We start from the raw sequence: 15,102 nt of genomic DNA, 5'->3' as shown, positions 1-15,102 counted from the left end.
GTGGCAAGGAATTAGAAATCAAGGGGATGCCCATAAACTGGGGAATGGCTAAACAAGTTGTGGTATATGAATGTAATGGAATACCACTGTGCTATAAGAAATGAGGAGCAGACAGACTTCATTGTGTGTTTGTCCTTCGTTCTTGAAAAGGACCATGACAACAAGGAAATGATGACATGACTTGCAGCTGACTTGGATTTGAGTAAGGGAGGGCTGTGCAAGGTCACCAGCCTTACTTTCTCCTCTGGAGCCTCAAACAGACTTCATAATAACTTGGAAAGACTTATATGGACTAATGCTGAGTGAGGGACGCAGAACCAAAACATTGTACACAATTACAAATACACTGTATCTGTGATGACTAACTTTGATAGACTTGGCTCTTCTCAGCAATGCAAGGCTGTAACAACTCCAAAAGACTCATGAGGGAAAAGGATGTCCACATCCAGAGAAAGAATTACCGAGTCTGGATGCAGATTGAAGCAAACTACTTGCTCTCTCTTTTTCTTTTTGTTTTGTTTCTTTTTCTCTCTCGTGGTTCATTCCATTGGTTATAATTCTTTACAACTTGACTATTGTCAACATATTGTTTCATGTGCCATCTTGGGGGCAGGGGGAGAAAATTTGGAACTCAAAAAGTTGTGTAACTGAATGTTGTAAACTAAAAATAAACAAATTTAAAAGAAATAAAAGAAAAGGTCCATCTTTTCAATATTAAGATTTTACCGGTGTTGCTATATTGGAGACATGCAATACCACTGCCTATGAAAAATTAAAGATGAACATCACAGCACAATGGAAAGGTACATGGCAAGTGTGAATAAACTGTAATACATAATTAAGGGGAAATTCTGAAAAAGAATAGGAGTAAAGGATGTCATAAAAGACTGTATGACAGAAAGAGAAGATGGCTTGGTCATGAGTTATGAGCAAGGAATAACATATGGACAACCAGAGTGCTCCCCTGGTAACTTCTCTATGTTAAGGGAAATGGAAATCAAGAAAGACCTCCAACACACTGCATGGATCTCTTGTGGTAACTTTTGTGAGAACACAGACAAGAGTGGCAAAGTATGGGCATGTATGTGTTGCTATCATCACTGTTGGAGATATGGAAGAAAAAAATTAATATTAACCCTGTAGTCTGTCCAATACAATTAGCATCTTTGGTCTTTCAAGACCAGTTTCCAAATCAGGGTTCTGTACCCAGACAGAACCATGGCATGTTCTAAAGAAGTCATGGAAAGAAATCAGAGAGTAAGAAGATAGATCACATCTCAACCTCCTCAAGAAGGTCAATCATAGGCTTGTCTACAATATATTTACATTGCTCCCTTCACCTATTAACCCCCCACTCAATACTTTCAACACTTGTTTTCCTGCGGCTATATGTCAGGGCATAGCCCAGATAGCCTATTATAACCTAATCAGCCTAACTGAGCCAGGTGCCATAGCAGGGTGTGTACACAGGTAAAATACCCTTTTATACCTCCCAATGTCTTCACACTTTGATCCCCAGATTACCTAGTGGCTATAACAAACAAGTAAGACCCTGGCTACCTTTGATTTTCATTGGAACAGAATGAGTAACAAAAACTAGTTAAGGATGCATGTATTGAGATCTGTACAGATCTCATTACATTATCTATTATCCTTTCTCTCAAACCCAAGTCCTCTTCCCACTCACCCAGGTTCACAACCACAGCATCATCCTCAATTCTTTATTAACTCACCCCATATGACCAATGAGTTGCCAAATCTTGTCATTTCTTCCTCCGCAATTCTTCCATCTGCTATTTCCCTGTTCTCACATTGCCACTACAAGTCACTCCCCTAACTCTTCTTAGTTCAGATCCTCCTTGTCACTTGGACTACTGCAGAGGTGGGGAACCTGGGGTCTTGTGGCCCGCTAGGTCTTCAAGTGCAGTCCTTCTTCTGAATCCAAACTTTACAGAACAAATCCCTCAAAGCAAAATGTAAACTTATTAAGAACAGAGAATGTTACATTTTTGTCTTTGTATACCCTGCACCTAACTGCCTTCTATACAGTAAGTTGCTTCATAAGTTCTAATATAGAAAAGTTTTACATGATTGCACATTTATAACCTATATCAAACTGTTTACTGTCTTAGAGATGGGTGGGAAGTGAGGGAGGGAAAAAATTTGGAACTCAAATTTTTTTAAATGAATGTAAAAATTGGAAAAAATAAAATACTATTTAAAAAGGGAAAAAAATTTCAATTTGTTTGATTAGAGTTTCCTTCAGAACAGCTTCTCTACTACCTCTTGGAGAAATATACCATATTCAGGGAGAGGCAAGCAGTCAGGAAGAGAGACAGCAAGAGACAGTGGCTAGGGAGCAGGGCTTGAGTTCAAATTCTGCCTTTGCCGTATATTTTTTAGTTGTGTGACCTAACCTCTCAGTGTCCCCAAGCAACTTACAGATTTGTTTTAACAGAGGATTTTCTTCACTAGGAACTTAACCCTATTCCCTAAACCAATGAAATCACAGGTCTTCAACACTACTATCATCCCCCCACAAAAAGATTTTGTGCTGAATATACTTTACTAGATTCAAATGCTCTGAAAATCAGTAATTCATATATGGTATTAGATAGCTATTAACCAAAATACCAACCCTTACCTTTCTAGATAACCAAGAATTTATTCTATTTGTCTGGAATGTGTAGTCTACTCACATCCACCTCTCAGACTGTCTTCTTCAAGGTTCAACTCAGTTATCACCTCCTGCAGAAAGTTTCCTGATTTCTCCCAACTGTCACTATTCTCTCCCTCTGCAAATAACCTCAAACTTAATTGTACATGCTGCATTCCCCAGTAGAACACAAGCACCTTGAAAGCAGGCACTGCTTCATTTTCAGCTTTAGATCCCCAGCACACAGCTGTATCCTGCACAAAGCACATGCTTAATCACAGTCTCTCTAATCAAATCATACTGGGCTTTGCTGAGTTGCTGCTCTGCTTTAAGTACTCCAGCTGTACACAGGCTCTCTTGACATACTGCATGTCTTCTAATGGCTGACATACTGCATGTCTTCTAATGGCTTTACATCTCTTCATATTACCTTACTCAACAGAGTACCTATTCAGTAAATGTTACTGAATTAAGGATGTTTACTAGGTATCTGAATTGTGCCATCATACAAAAACTCATAATTTCATTTATTTTCATTACTAATATACCCTTTTGAATATTTCAGTTGAGCAGATGGCTTTTTCCCACAGCATAACAGAACGAGAGCCAAAAACAGAAAACAATTTACTACTAACGCATAAAATGGAAGGTTAAAAAAAAAGCATTGAAAATAAAAAGACATGCTAAATTTAAGCTGCCTTTAAACCAAACAAGATTTGGGAGGTCATATGTTATAGCAGCACAGATTGGATGGTGGTGGTAAGATGATTCTTTCTTTAATTTGTAATTATTTTAAACCTCCCTTCTGTCTTTACAGAGGTGGGGACTATGGGGCTATGGGTATAAAGTGTTGTTTAAAATATTATTGGTTTTTTGCACCCCATTTTTTCTTTCTTTTTTCACCTTTGTTATAAGGGATGGCTTGATGAGGAGAAAGGGATATATTTGATAATGTAAAAAAAATAAAAGATACTAATAAAAATAATTTTTTTGGAGGGGGGAAAGCAAGGCAATTGAGGTTAAGTGACTTGCCCAAAGTCACACAGCTAGTAAGTGTGTCACACATCTGAGGCTGGTCGGTCCTCCTGACTCCAGGGCCAGTGTTCTATTTACTGCACCACCTAGCCGTCCCCATAAAAGTAATTTTTAAAGAAGGATTTCTTGGGGCGTGTAGGTAGCATAGTGAATAGAGTACTGGCCCTGGAGTCAGGAGGACCTGAGTTCAAATCCAGTCTCAGACACTTAACACTTACTAGCTGTGTGACCTTGGGCAAGTCTTTTAATCCCAACTGCCCCTCCCCCCCAAAAAAAGGATTTCTTAGGTTTACAATTATTTAATAAAATAGCTTCACCTAGAAACCAAATTAATCTATTTCAACAATTACAGAGTATATTTGAAAATATTTATATTATTGCCTATTTGAAACATCATGGTGTAATGTTTAAAGAATTGGTCTCAGGAAGACCTGGTTTCAAGCCCTGCCTCATACTGATCTGTGAACTTTTAGTTATCAAACCTCTCAGTTCCCTAAGAAATTCTCTAACATTACAAGTTACAGAGAATGTGTCAATCTGCATTGGTAGAGTGTTTCCTCACCTCCGAGTTCCTTTTATTAATGAAATCACAGGTCCAGTTACTAGCCCTGTCCCTTACATGTTTATTTTCAATATTCAAAAGATCTATGATTATAATAGAACTCCCAGTATGGAAAACCTCTCCACAAATGCATTATTACATATCTATTTATGACTTAGATAAATCCTAGGAAGTTAACTGAGGAACAGTGAGTTAAAGGCCATGCCCAAGTAAGAGAACTAGGAAGAGTTAGAGGAGAAATTGGAACCCAAGTCTTCAAGTCTAGCATTCTTTACACCTCACAATGTTGCCTATATTCTTAATTTAATAAAACAGGAAAAAAGATGTATTCCATACAGCTCCATTTAAGTGGGACAACCTATATTTCACAAGTGCATTATAGATTTTTTTTAAATGCACTACCCTCTAATCTCTACCCCCAAAAAAGTTTACAATCTTGTTGGTGAGATAAGAAATAGAAAAACATGGAAGTTTCTTAAAAGTAAAAGAGGCTGATATGTGATTAAATAGCAACATGTATGTTACAAATACTAAGCACCCACATAAATTCTGAGGAGAGAGAAATATGAGAGCCATACAGTGGTTGGGGAAGAATACAAATGGAAGAAAGGAGTGCACAAATTAACAGAAGAGACATAAAAAAGGAAAGAATAAACAGCACTCAGAAGACAGCTGAATATGCTAGCTGAATATGGATCATGTTAGGGAATAAGAAGAAATAAGGTCAGACAGGTAGGCTAAATCTAGATTATAGGATCTTTACTACCTGACAGAGGGAGTTAGTCTTTTATTCTCTGATCAAGAGGAAGACAATGAAGCAAGTGAAATAATCTGAAAATTCTGAGCAAGTGAAATAATCATTTGATCACTGATTTAAGACCTGAGAAGGAATTTTTGGTGTCATCTAATGCCCTCATTTAAGAAATCAGGAAACTGAGGCCAGCAACATGACATGGCTTATCCAAGATCACACAGGTTCTAAGTGTGTGGCAGAGAAGGGACTGGAACCCAGGTCCTGAGTCAATCCATTTTTATTTCCATTGTTACTATGTCTCCCTAAAAACAGTATTTTGAGAAAACTAACTAGACCATAACCTACAGAATGAATAAAAGGGAGAAAAGAAAGGGAAACCATGATAGTTATATAATAAGCCACACATGATATGATGAGATGTGAAAGTACTAGAAAAGGATGAATAGAAGAAACATTTCAAGAAAGCTCCACCAGAACATCATAACTAACAGAAAAGAGATCAGGGATTCTTAACCCAAGGTCTGTCCATGAACTTGTTTTGTTTTTTGAGAAATGTGTTTCAATATGGTTAGTATCTTTTGTAACCTGTGTCCTATATTTAAATTTTAAATTTTTTAAATTCAAATTTTTCTTCTGAGAAAGGGTCCTTAGTTTTCATTAAACTGCCAAACAGGTCCATAATACAAAAGGTAAAGAAAGAACCTCTGATGTAAGTACTCAAATGATGGTAAGAGATGAGTCAAAAATTATTTTTAACATGGGTCAATGTAATATTGATAGTACCTTTAACATTAACAGGGAAATTGAGAAAATTAACAAATCTGAAGACAGCAGAATGGTGATGCTTTCCATTTGGGATACACTGATCATAACTAACTCTATCCTATACATCATAGTAAAATTAATTAGATCTTCCCTGCCCCTTAACAGACCTAGGAGGGAGTTTGAAGACTTTCCCTGCGGTGAAGATAAACTCTGCCCCCTGACAGGCTGAATGTAATCACATGGAGCCCGTGGTGGGAGGAGTTTGCTGAGGAGAAGCACAGACCACAGGAAGCTGGTAGAGAGCTAGCCAGACAGTTGGAGACAGCTGGGGACAGAGAAGCTCAGGCAAGGGTTTTGTGAGCAAAAATTGATCTTGTATTGGTTTGCGGGAAGGCTGAAGGACACTGTGGCTCTCAGCATTAATATGGCTTCTGAATATCTTCGGTACTATGATGGAATCGGCTTGCTGGTTTTGGGATTCGGCTTTCTGGTGTCTGAATAAACCCTTCAGTTCTGTGCTCTATCTAAAGAGTTTCGCATATTTTGCGATCGAATGTCATGTGATACTTATAGTCATGGTCTTTATCGTGATCATGGGCACTATAAATATTGCACTGGCACTAAAGTCTTTCACATCTCTTAAATCTAGCTATCTTTTCACTGTCACATGCAATCTTTCCATATGATAATGCCTACCAACCTTAGCAAAAGGAAAAATAAAGGAAGTATAAAATACATTAATAATCAGGAGATGATGAATTATAACTCCCAAGACAAACATTTCAACCACCTATTAAAAGTATTTTACAACTGAATCACAAAATAAAGATAATATAAATGTGATGTATTAAAAAGGGAAATTAAATATTACTGTCCTACTTTAAAAAAAAAAGTACAAATAGATGCACAATCAAGGAAGCACAAGGAGAATAACTTATATAGTAACAACATTTTAAAGAAAAATAACTTTGAAAGACTTAAGAACTCTAACCAATCAACACTCCAGAGAAACCAGTGGTGATGCATGCTACCTATCTCCTATTACAGGGTTGATGATGGACTTAAAGTACAAAATGAGACACACATGGCAAATCTATGGATTTGTTTTGTTCCACTATGCTTCTTTGTTAGAACGCTTCTATTTTTCTCTTCTTTCTTTTTCATTGCTAGGCAGCATTTGGGGGAGAGAGGACAGCTAGTAATAATGTTGCTTTAAAAAAGGGTCATTGAAGCATTTTTAAATGCACAGCAGGGAAAAGAAGTTTAAAAAGAGGAAAGCTTTAAAAGTTGAATTTATTACAAACTTTTTTTTAAAAAGTACCCCAACCCCACACATAATAGAAATTTGTAGTTTCACATACATTCTTTTTTTTGTTCTATTTTATAAATGGAAATATTCATGCTAAATTCAAAATAAAAACTTTTAAAGAAAAAAGGAACTTAAATACAAATATACATTCTTCATAAGCTTATGTTTATTAATATATTTCTGTTGATAACACTCTGAGGGTCTTTTTCTTCAATAGCACTTTTTATTTTTCATTGTTTTCCATGAGAGAAATTAACCATGCCAAGATTAACCCTATCAAGAAGTATGCATAGGTATATATATATATATATATATATATATATATATATATATATATATAATCTGATAAATGTGTGTATAATATGTAATGTACATTATATTTACATATAGAAGTTTTTATATAATCTGATAATATAGACAATATATACACGTGATATTTGCATATAATCTGATTATCAATGCATATATATTATCTGATTATTAATGTATGTGTAAATATACACATGTGTATATATGTAGATAGATGCAGACATATCTTATTATATAAGATAAATCTTAACATATTCAAGTTCTCACAAAAAAATATGAAAAAAATGACTGCTGAAGAAAATGAATTTCAAAGTGTTATCAACAGATGAGGAAAATAAACAGAACAAGTGAGGGATAAGGTATTAAAAAAAGGTAATGTTACAATGAAGGCAAATGCTTGGGAATTATTTATTAATGGGATTACGACTCTCATTCAACTATGAATTTTGAATGTTACTAACAAAGGCCGAAGTTGTATTGACATAATCCAAAACATCAGGTGTTCTGTCAGTTTTTAATGAAATTTCTAGTAGTCTCTGCATGAATTGTGAAAATATGTCTTTGCAAATCCATTTTGCAACTATACCTCTCTGTGAGAGGAGTTTTTGCATAAGTCTTCTGGGTACCTTTCTCAAGTATAGAACAATATTACATAAAATATACTGAGCATTAGAATCTAGTGATATTTGACAATTTTTTGCAAAGTCTAAAACTCATACTTAAATACTTATTTTAAGGATGTGTGATTTCATTCCTTACTCATTCTACCAATAAAGATCACATCAAATTAGTAGTGAATTATTAGATAGCTTTGGTAGACATTAAAAGGTCATCTTAAGTTAAAAAAAAAAAAGAAAGAAATACAGAGCAGTGAAGATAATTTTGCAAGAAGTCACTGAAATTTTCAATTACAAAGCATATCATTTTTGTTCTCTCGAGCATCAATCTGATTATTTTTCTTTACATTGAATATTGTTTTCTTAAGTGAAATGAAGAATTTAACTCACTATAATACAGAGAGGCATCTTGAAAACAAGTACTAGTCAGATATTTACAGTACATAAGGTACAATAACACTGTTTTCAACTAATGTTGGTTTTTTAAATACCCCTGCTTGGTACAGTGGGAAAAAGTACTAGTTTTGGAATCAAAGGATTTGAAGTGGAATACTGGCTCTTCTGTTTACTATGTTGGATAAACTACAGCCTCTCTATTTCTGTTTTCTCCACAGTAAAATGCAAAGCATAGATGAGATTAAATCTAAGGTCTCTTCCAGTTCAAAATCTATGATACTATATGACAAATTAATATCTGAGGGTCTATGTAGGCAAATTATTAGAATTTTCTTATCTAATTTGATAGTAAATGAACCATTAGTTTCTGATAAGCACTGACTCATAAGATTCAAAGAAAACGAAAAAAAAATCACATTGGTTGTGGTTTGTTTTGTGTAATCACGTCTGTTGGTCACATGGGGAAACAGCTTTTTGGTGCCATATTACCCAAAACAACCAGTGATAAAACACAAATGTAGAACCTACAAACCTATGTAAATAAAATGAAATAAAGATTTACCTATAGAGTTGTGAGTGCATCTTTAGGAATGTAGACATTCCATTCCTCCTTCACACTCTACTAAAATATTTCAAATACAGTAAATTCCACATCAAAAACTAGATATTTACTTTTTTCAGAACAAAGCATATTGGCATTAGGATTTCTCAGAATCCTCTGGTTGCTCAGATAATATACTTTTTACCAATTGGTAAATATATAGTCTTTTGTCACTGAAAGGAAAAGAATTCTAGACTGCAAACAAAAAACACTATTACATTAAAAGGGGTCATAAAACTAGATTTAAGGAAACACCTGTACGTAAAAGATTGTGTCCATTTGTGCGAAGGGGATGTGAATGATTTCACTCCTTAATTTTCCACCACTGCTTTGATTTTCTGCCTCTAGTATACACTTTACTATCTGAAAGGGGAGGGGAAGGACAGGGAGGAGGGAATAAGCATTTAAGTACATACAATGTGCTAGGACTATGCCAAGTGCTTTACAAATACCATCCTACTTAATCCTTACAACAGTCCTTGTAAGGTAGGTGATATTCCCATTTTACAGATAAGGAAAATGAGGCCAACAGGTTAAATAATTTGTCCAGGGTCACACAGTTAATAACTGAGTCTGGATTTGAACTTAAGTCTTCCTGACTAGGCCCAACACTCCATCCCTTCGGAGGAGGGAAAAGGGAAAGAGAAAATATCTATAGACTTTATCTGATCCAACGGCATCCCATCATAAGGACTCTTATGGACCATGATGTCTGGTATCCCTTTCCAATATCACAAATGTTTGGAGACAGGTAGATAAGCACCTACGGAAGTGAAGATAATGTGTGTGTGTGTTCAAGAATACATCCATATCCTCAAAGTACAAGTTACTTTGTGCCTGCCAAAAACTGAAAGAATCTCTCTTATCCTTAGTGTCAGCTCTTCCGGGTATTTATTTTCTCTTTTTACTGGCTCTCTAGATCATGAGTGAATATTTAGTTGTATGACCCTCTAAAGGATGCCCACATCTTCTTCAACTATAGATTCTTTCCAATGTACTATCTTTTATGAATTCCTCAGCCCAAGTCACAAAATATTTCATTTATTTAATGGGATAACATGACAAAAATCCCCCATGCCTCCAAAAGGTAATATGTAAAGCTACCAGTCATGAAATGAAATTTCAATAAAATGCTTTAATTGTACCAAGAAAGAAATTATGGGACATTTGTGGCCAGAAGATATCAGTGTTAAGGACACCTCACACTAAGTATTTTTTTTAATATATTTATTTTAACATTCATTTCTTAAAATTTTGAGTTCCAAATTCTCTCTTCCTCAAGGTCTTTCCCAACCCTTGGAGAAGGCAATCAACATGATATCATTTATACATGTGAAATCATGCAAAATATTTCCATACTGCAAAATAAACAAACAAACAAATAAAACTAAAGCAAGAAAAATAAGGTAAATAAAAAAGTATGCTTCAATCTGCAGTGAGAGTTCATTAGTTCTCTAAATGTGGAGAGTTATTTTTAATTGTGAATCGTTTGGAACTTGTCTTGCATCATTGTATAAATTAGAGTAGCTGTCTTTCACAGTTGATCATTGTTGCAATATGCCTCACAGCATTTATTATTTACACTATCTTAATTTAAAATACAAGAGGAAGTCAAAGAAAATACTTTTAAATGAAAGATTCCAATACTGCTCAGAACTATATGCTGGATCACAAGTTTAACTTCCAATAACACAAAAAAAATTTCTCCTAAAGATTTTGTAGCACTGAATACATCACAATCACCCTTAGACTTTGTAACTAAGTTTCTTTCCTCTCATGTTCTACTAAAATTACTTTTAAAATACATCCCCCTCAGTAACAACACTGCCTGTCCTTGTCCCTTGCCCTTCAAAAATAAGTCCCCTTGATCTCTACAATTTATCAGATGACAATCTTTTAAGCTAGAAAGTCCTTCAGCAATTATATAATCCAGTTCCCTTGCTTTACAGAGGAGGAAACTGAGGCCTAATAAGGTTAAGCCACTTTCCTAACAGTCACACAAGGAGCAGCAGAGTCCAGATCCAAACAGAAATCCAATGCTCTTTCCACTATGTCATACTACTGCTTTACCTCTCCTCTTAAAAATTAATGTGACTGGGGGTGGCCAGGTGGCTCAGCGAGTAAGAGCACCGGCTCCAGTGTCGGGATGACCTGGGTATCAAATCTGGGCTTGGATGCTCAGCACCACACCCAGAAATAAATGGCCGTGTAACCTTGAGCAAGTTACTTAACCCCGATTGCTTTAAAAAAAAAAAAAATTTAATGTGACTTTGGCAAAACATTTCCAGGAATAAGGTTGTGTTGGGTAGCTGGACTCTGCCCTGGAGTGTTGTATTCAAGTAGAGGCCCCACAGTTTAAGGGGTTCGAAAAGCGAAGGAGAGCAACCAGTATGATGAAGAACCTGGTGAAGGACTCACTGAAAAGAACTGATAATGTTCTAGAAAACAGAAGGGGGGGGGGCAATAATAGCAGTGTTCAAGTATTTAAATTCAGACATTGTAATAATTAGGGCTGTCCAAACCTGGAAATTGGGTCTCCTCCACTGAAAGGCCCATCCAACTCTAAATTCTGTAATTCTGGGAAACCTTTTCCCCCAAATCCCAGCAGCAGCATCTTTTTCCACTGAGGATTTTTAAGTAACCCATGGTCAGACTCCCAAAGTCCTAGATCTCATTTTTTCATCGTTTCCATCTCTAGAGTGATTTTATTTCCAGAGCAGTGTGACAGAAGTCAGTGGACCTGGTTTTAAATTCCAGCTTTGTCCCCTTACTAACTGCCAAACTTGATTCTCTGGGCCTCAGCTACATAATCTGCAAAACTAGGGGTTTGCCCCTTCCAGCTCTATGTATCAAGGATGCTGTGAAAATGAGTATATCCCACAGAGCAACTTTAACTATCATTTTCTATACTGGGAGGAAAAAACCCAATTACGACATTTAGCCCAAATTCTCAGTTCCATCGACAAGCACAACAGTTAAAGGGAGTGGGAGACCGGGGCTGAATTGTAAGGTGGCTGTCACCATCCATAACACTTTTCCCTAAAGATAACGACATAGAGAAGGCTGCAGAGAATCCTGAGTGCTTAATCAGGACCGGGGGTCAGGCCCAGCTGGTTGGGCTGCTTTCAGGTTGCCCTTCAAGGACTTGAGGAACGGGGGGGAGGCCTGAGTGTCGAGGATGCTGCAGGGGGGGGGGGGGGGGGGGGGGGGGGGGGGGTGGGGGGGGGGATGCAAGGGAGAGGGGAGGACATGAGGATGGGGAGGAGAAAGGAGATGGAGAACGAAGGAGAGAATGAGAAAAAAGAAAGGAGAATGGGAAGGAGGGGAGATAAGGAAGGGGAAAGAGAGGAAGGGCAGAGAAAGGGAAGGAGAGAGAGAGAAAGGGGGAAGGGAGGAAGAGGAGGAGAGGGAAGAAAGGAGGGAAGAGAGGGAGAGCCAGGGAAGAGGAAAGGAAAAGGAGAAGGAAGGAAGGGGGGAGATGGAGAAGGTGGGGAGAGAGGAAGTGAGGAGACAGAGAAGGAAGAGGAGGGAAGAGGAGAGGGAGGGAAGAGGAGAAAAAAGAAAAGAGAAAAGGAGAGGGAAGGAAGGAAGAGAGGGGGCGGGGGAAGGAGGGGGCGGAGCCACGGGCCGGTGACTGGCAGCGCTTCTTACGCGCCCGCGGCTCAGTCGCCGGGAAGGATGGCCACGCGGCCACCACCCCGTTCTCGGGAGAGGGAAGGCGCCCAGGGGGACGGGGATCGGTGACTCACCCACAGGCCGGCACCCCAGGAACACCGCTCTCCGACAGTCGGACTGCGGCATCTTCTCAGGCTCCCTCGGCGGCCGCGGGAGACAGAGGCGGCGGCGGGGGGCCCCCATGCAGCGGAGCTCCTCTTGGGGCCGCCTCGCTCCCCACAGTGGCCCAGCTCCTCCCCGCCCCCGGCAGCGGCTGCTGGAGCCCGAGCCGGAGCCAGAGGCGGAACCCAGCGCGAGCCACCTCGGCCGCCGCCGCCCGGCGCCCACGTGACCTGCGCGTCAGGGCGCCCGGGCCGCGTCAGGCGCCTCCGCCGAGGCTCGGAGCCCGCGAGCGAGGCGCCGCGCCTTCTCGTCACTGTGCAGAAAGCCCCTCCGCCCTGCCGCTGCTCTCCCTCAGCTCGGACGCCCCTTCCCACTTTTCCTCCCCCGCTTCTCGGTTGCTCAGCAAGAAAGAGGAGCTTCCTTTGCCTCTGGCCCTGCCCGGCCCTCCGTCCGCAGCACCCGGGAAGCAAGCAGGGGTACGTGGGTTCTGGGAACGCTGACACGGCGCGGTTGGCCTCTAGCCGTGCCTCGGGCGGGGAACGGACCTCGGTTCTGAAGCTGATCCGCTGTCGCCCACGATACCTGCCTGCCCTGCCTTTAACTTACAAGCACTGTGCCAAGGGCTAGGGATACACATAAGTGCTCCTTTTTAAGTCTAATCGGCCTTCATAACCGCACTTCATCTCAGCAGATGCTGGAGTGGTTTGCCATTTCCTTCTCCAGATCATTTTACAGATGAGGACACTAAGGCAAACAGGGTTAAGTGACTTGCCCAAGGTCACACAGCTAGTGTCTGAAGCCGGCTTTGACTCCAAGGCCAGCGCTTTATCCACTGGGTCACAGTGGAGCCTCATCACCACCGATGGACGAGCTAAATCCAATGGGTTCTCATCCTTCTGGACCTCTTTTGGTGACGCAGCCGAACCACCTCCTCCCTGGTTTGGGATTATCCATGTCTCATTCCCTGTGCATGAGTCTACTCCAGAGATGTCTTTCAGTCTGTTTCTGTCTCTACACTCTGAGAGCTACCATGGATTCGATTATCGTTTCTGTTTCACTCCCAAACCCAATCCTCATTGGTCTCCTGTTCTCTTATCCTGCACTCCCAACTGCCTACTGGACATTTCCAACTGGATGTCACCTAGTTATATCAAAATCAGCATGCCCCAAAGAAAACTTAATATCTTTCTTCTGAAATACCTCTTTCTAGCTTTCCTACATCTGTCAAAGGCACCACCCACCATTTTTCCAGACACAAGATCGCAACCTCAGTCTCCTCAGCTCCTCTTTATCCAATATCCAGTCAGTTACCAACTCCTCTCAATTCTATCTGCACAAAATCTCTTGAGTTTCCCACCACACAAAGCTCCCACCTTAGTTTAAGTGTTCACCTGTTACTTGGACTGCAATCAACTCCTTATTGGTTTCTTTCTCTTCAACAATCCATTCTTCATACAGTTGTCAAGTGATATTCCTGAAGTTGAGGTCTGACCATATCTTATCTCCTGCTCAAAAAGGACGCCTAGAATTTATGATTATTTTATTATTATAAGGTTCTCCCCATGTGGAAATCCACCATACCAATACAGATGTAAAACTGGTCCATAATGTATAGCTCCCAGAGAGTTGTTTGGAGCAATGCCTATGTGTCAGAAGCAGGACTTTGAACCTCAGTCTCCCTAAAGCCAGACCTCTATCCACCTCAAACAATTTTTATATACTCCCTCACAAAGCATGCAATATAATTCTCAATAGTGACTTAGGTAGTTCTTAATCATAAAAACATGAAAAAAGATGCTATTGTGCTATAAGAAATGATGAAGAGAGTGGTTTCAAAAGAAACATGGCAAGACCCATATGAACTGATGGCATGTGAGAAGTGAGAAGAACCAGGAGATGATTGTACACAGTAACAGCAATATTATAAAGATGATCAACTGCAAAAGACTTGGCTACTCTGATCAATAACAGTGATCCAAGACAATTCCAAAAGACTAGTGATAGAAAAATGCTATCCACCTCCAGAGAGAGAACTCATGAACTCTGAGTGCAAATTGAAGGATAATTTTCTAGCTACCTCTTTTAAAAAATGATACAGCTGATATGGAAATGTTTTACATGGTTTCACATATAATTGGCATAATGTTTTCCTTCTCAGTGGGTGGGGGAGGGATGGGAGAAAAGGCTAAATCTGGAACTCAAAATTTAAAAAGAAAAAAATGACAGATATGAATAAATCATAAATATTTGAAAAATATTTAAAAAGAAAATTGTTTAACATGCAAAGGAACCTCTTTTGTGGTATAAAAACAGGCAATAGC

The 15,102-nt window shown here is 39.1% G+C and overlaps 1 protein-coding gene across 2 annotated transcripts in view; it reads right to left on the bottom strand.

Moving 5' to 3' along the window:
* LOC138158179 (polypeptide N-acetylgalactosaminyltransferase 11) overlaps window positions 1–12,985 on the bottom strand; it is a 71,117-nt gene extending 58,132 nt beyond the window's left edge. Inside the window, exon 1 of one of the 2 annotated variants that reach the window (XM_069084279.1) lies at window positions 12,754–12,985. The gene's annotated coding sequence lies outside the window, so the exon portion shown is untranslated. The remainder of the gene's footprint in view (window positions 1–12,753) is intronic. The other variant, XM_069084263.1, reaches the window with a different exon arrangement.
* Window positions 12,986–15,102: the final 2,117 nt, after the last annotated feature.

This window comes from Petaurus breviceps, unplaced genomic scaffold (genome assembly GCF_028583685.1).
Source record: "Petaurus breviceps papuanus isolate PSGF00001 unplaced genomic scaffold, PetGlider_PUasm1.0 115, whole genome shotgun sequence".
Classification (NCBI taxonomy): Eukaryota; Metazoa; Chordata; class Mammalia; order Diprotodontia; family Petauridae; genus Petaurus; species Petaurus breviceps.
The sequence above is the reverse complement of the archived record's forward strand: the minus strand, read 5'-3'. Positions and strand labels throughout refer to the sequence as shown.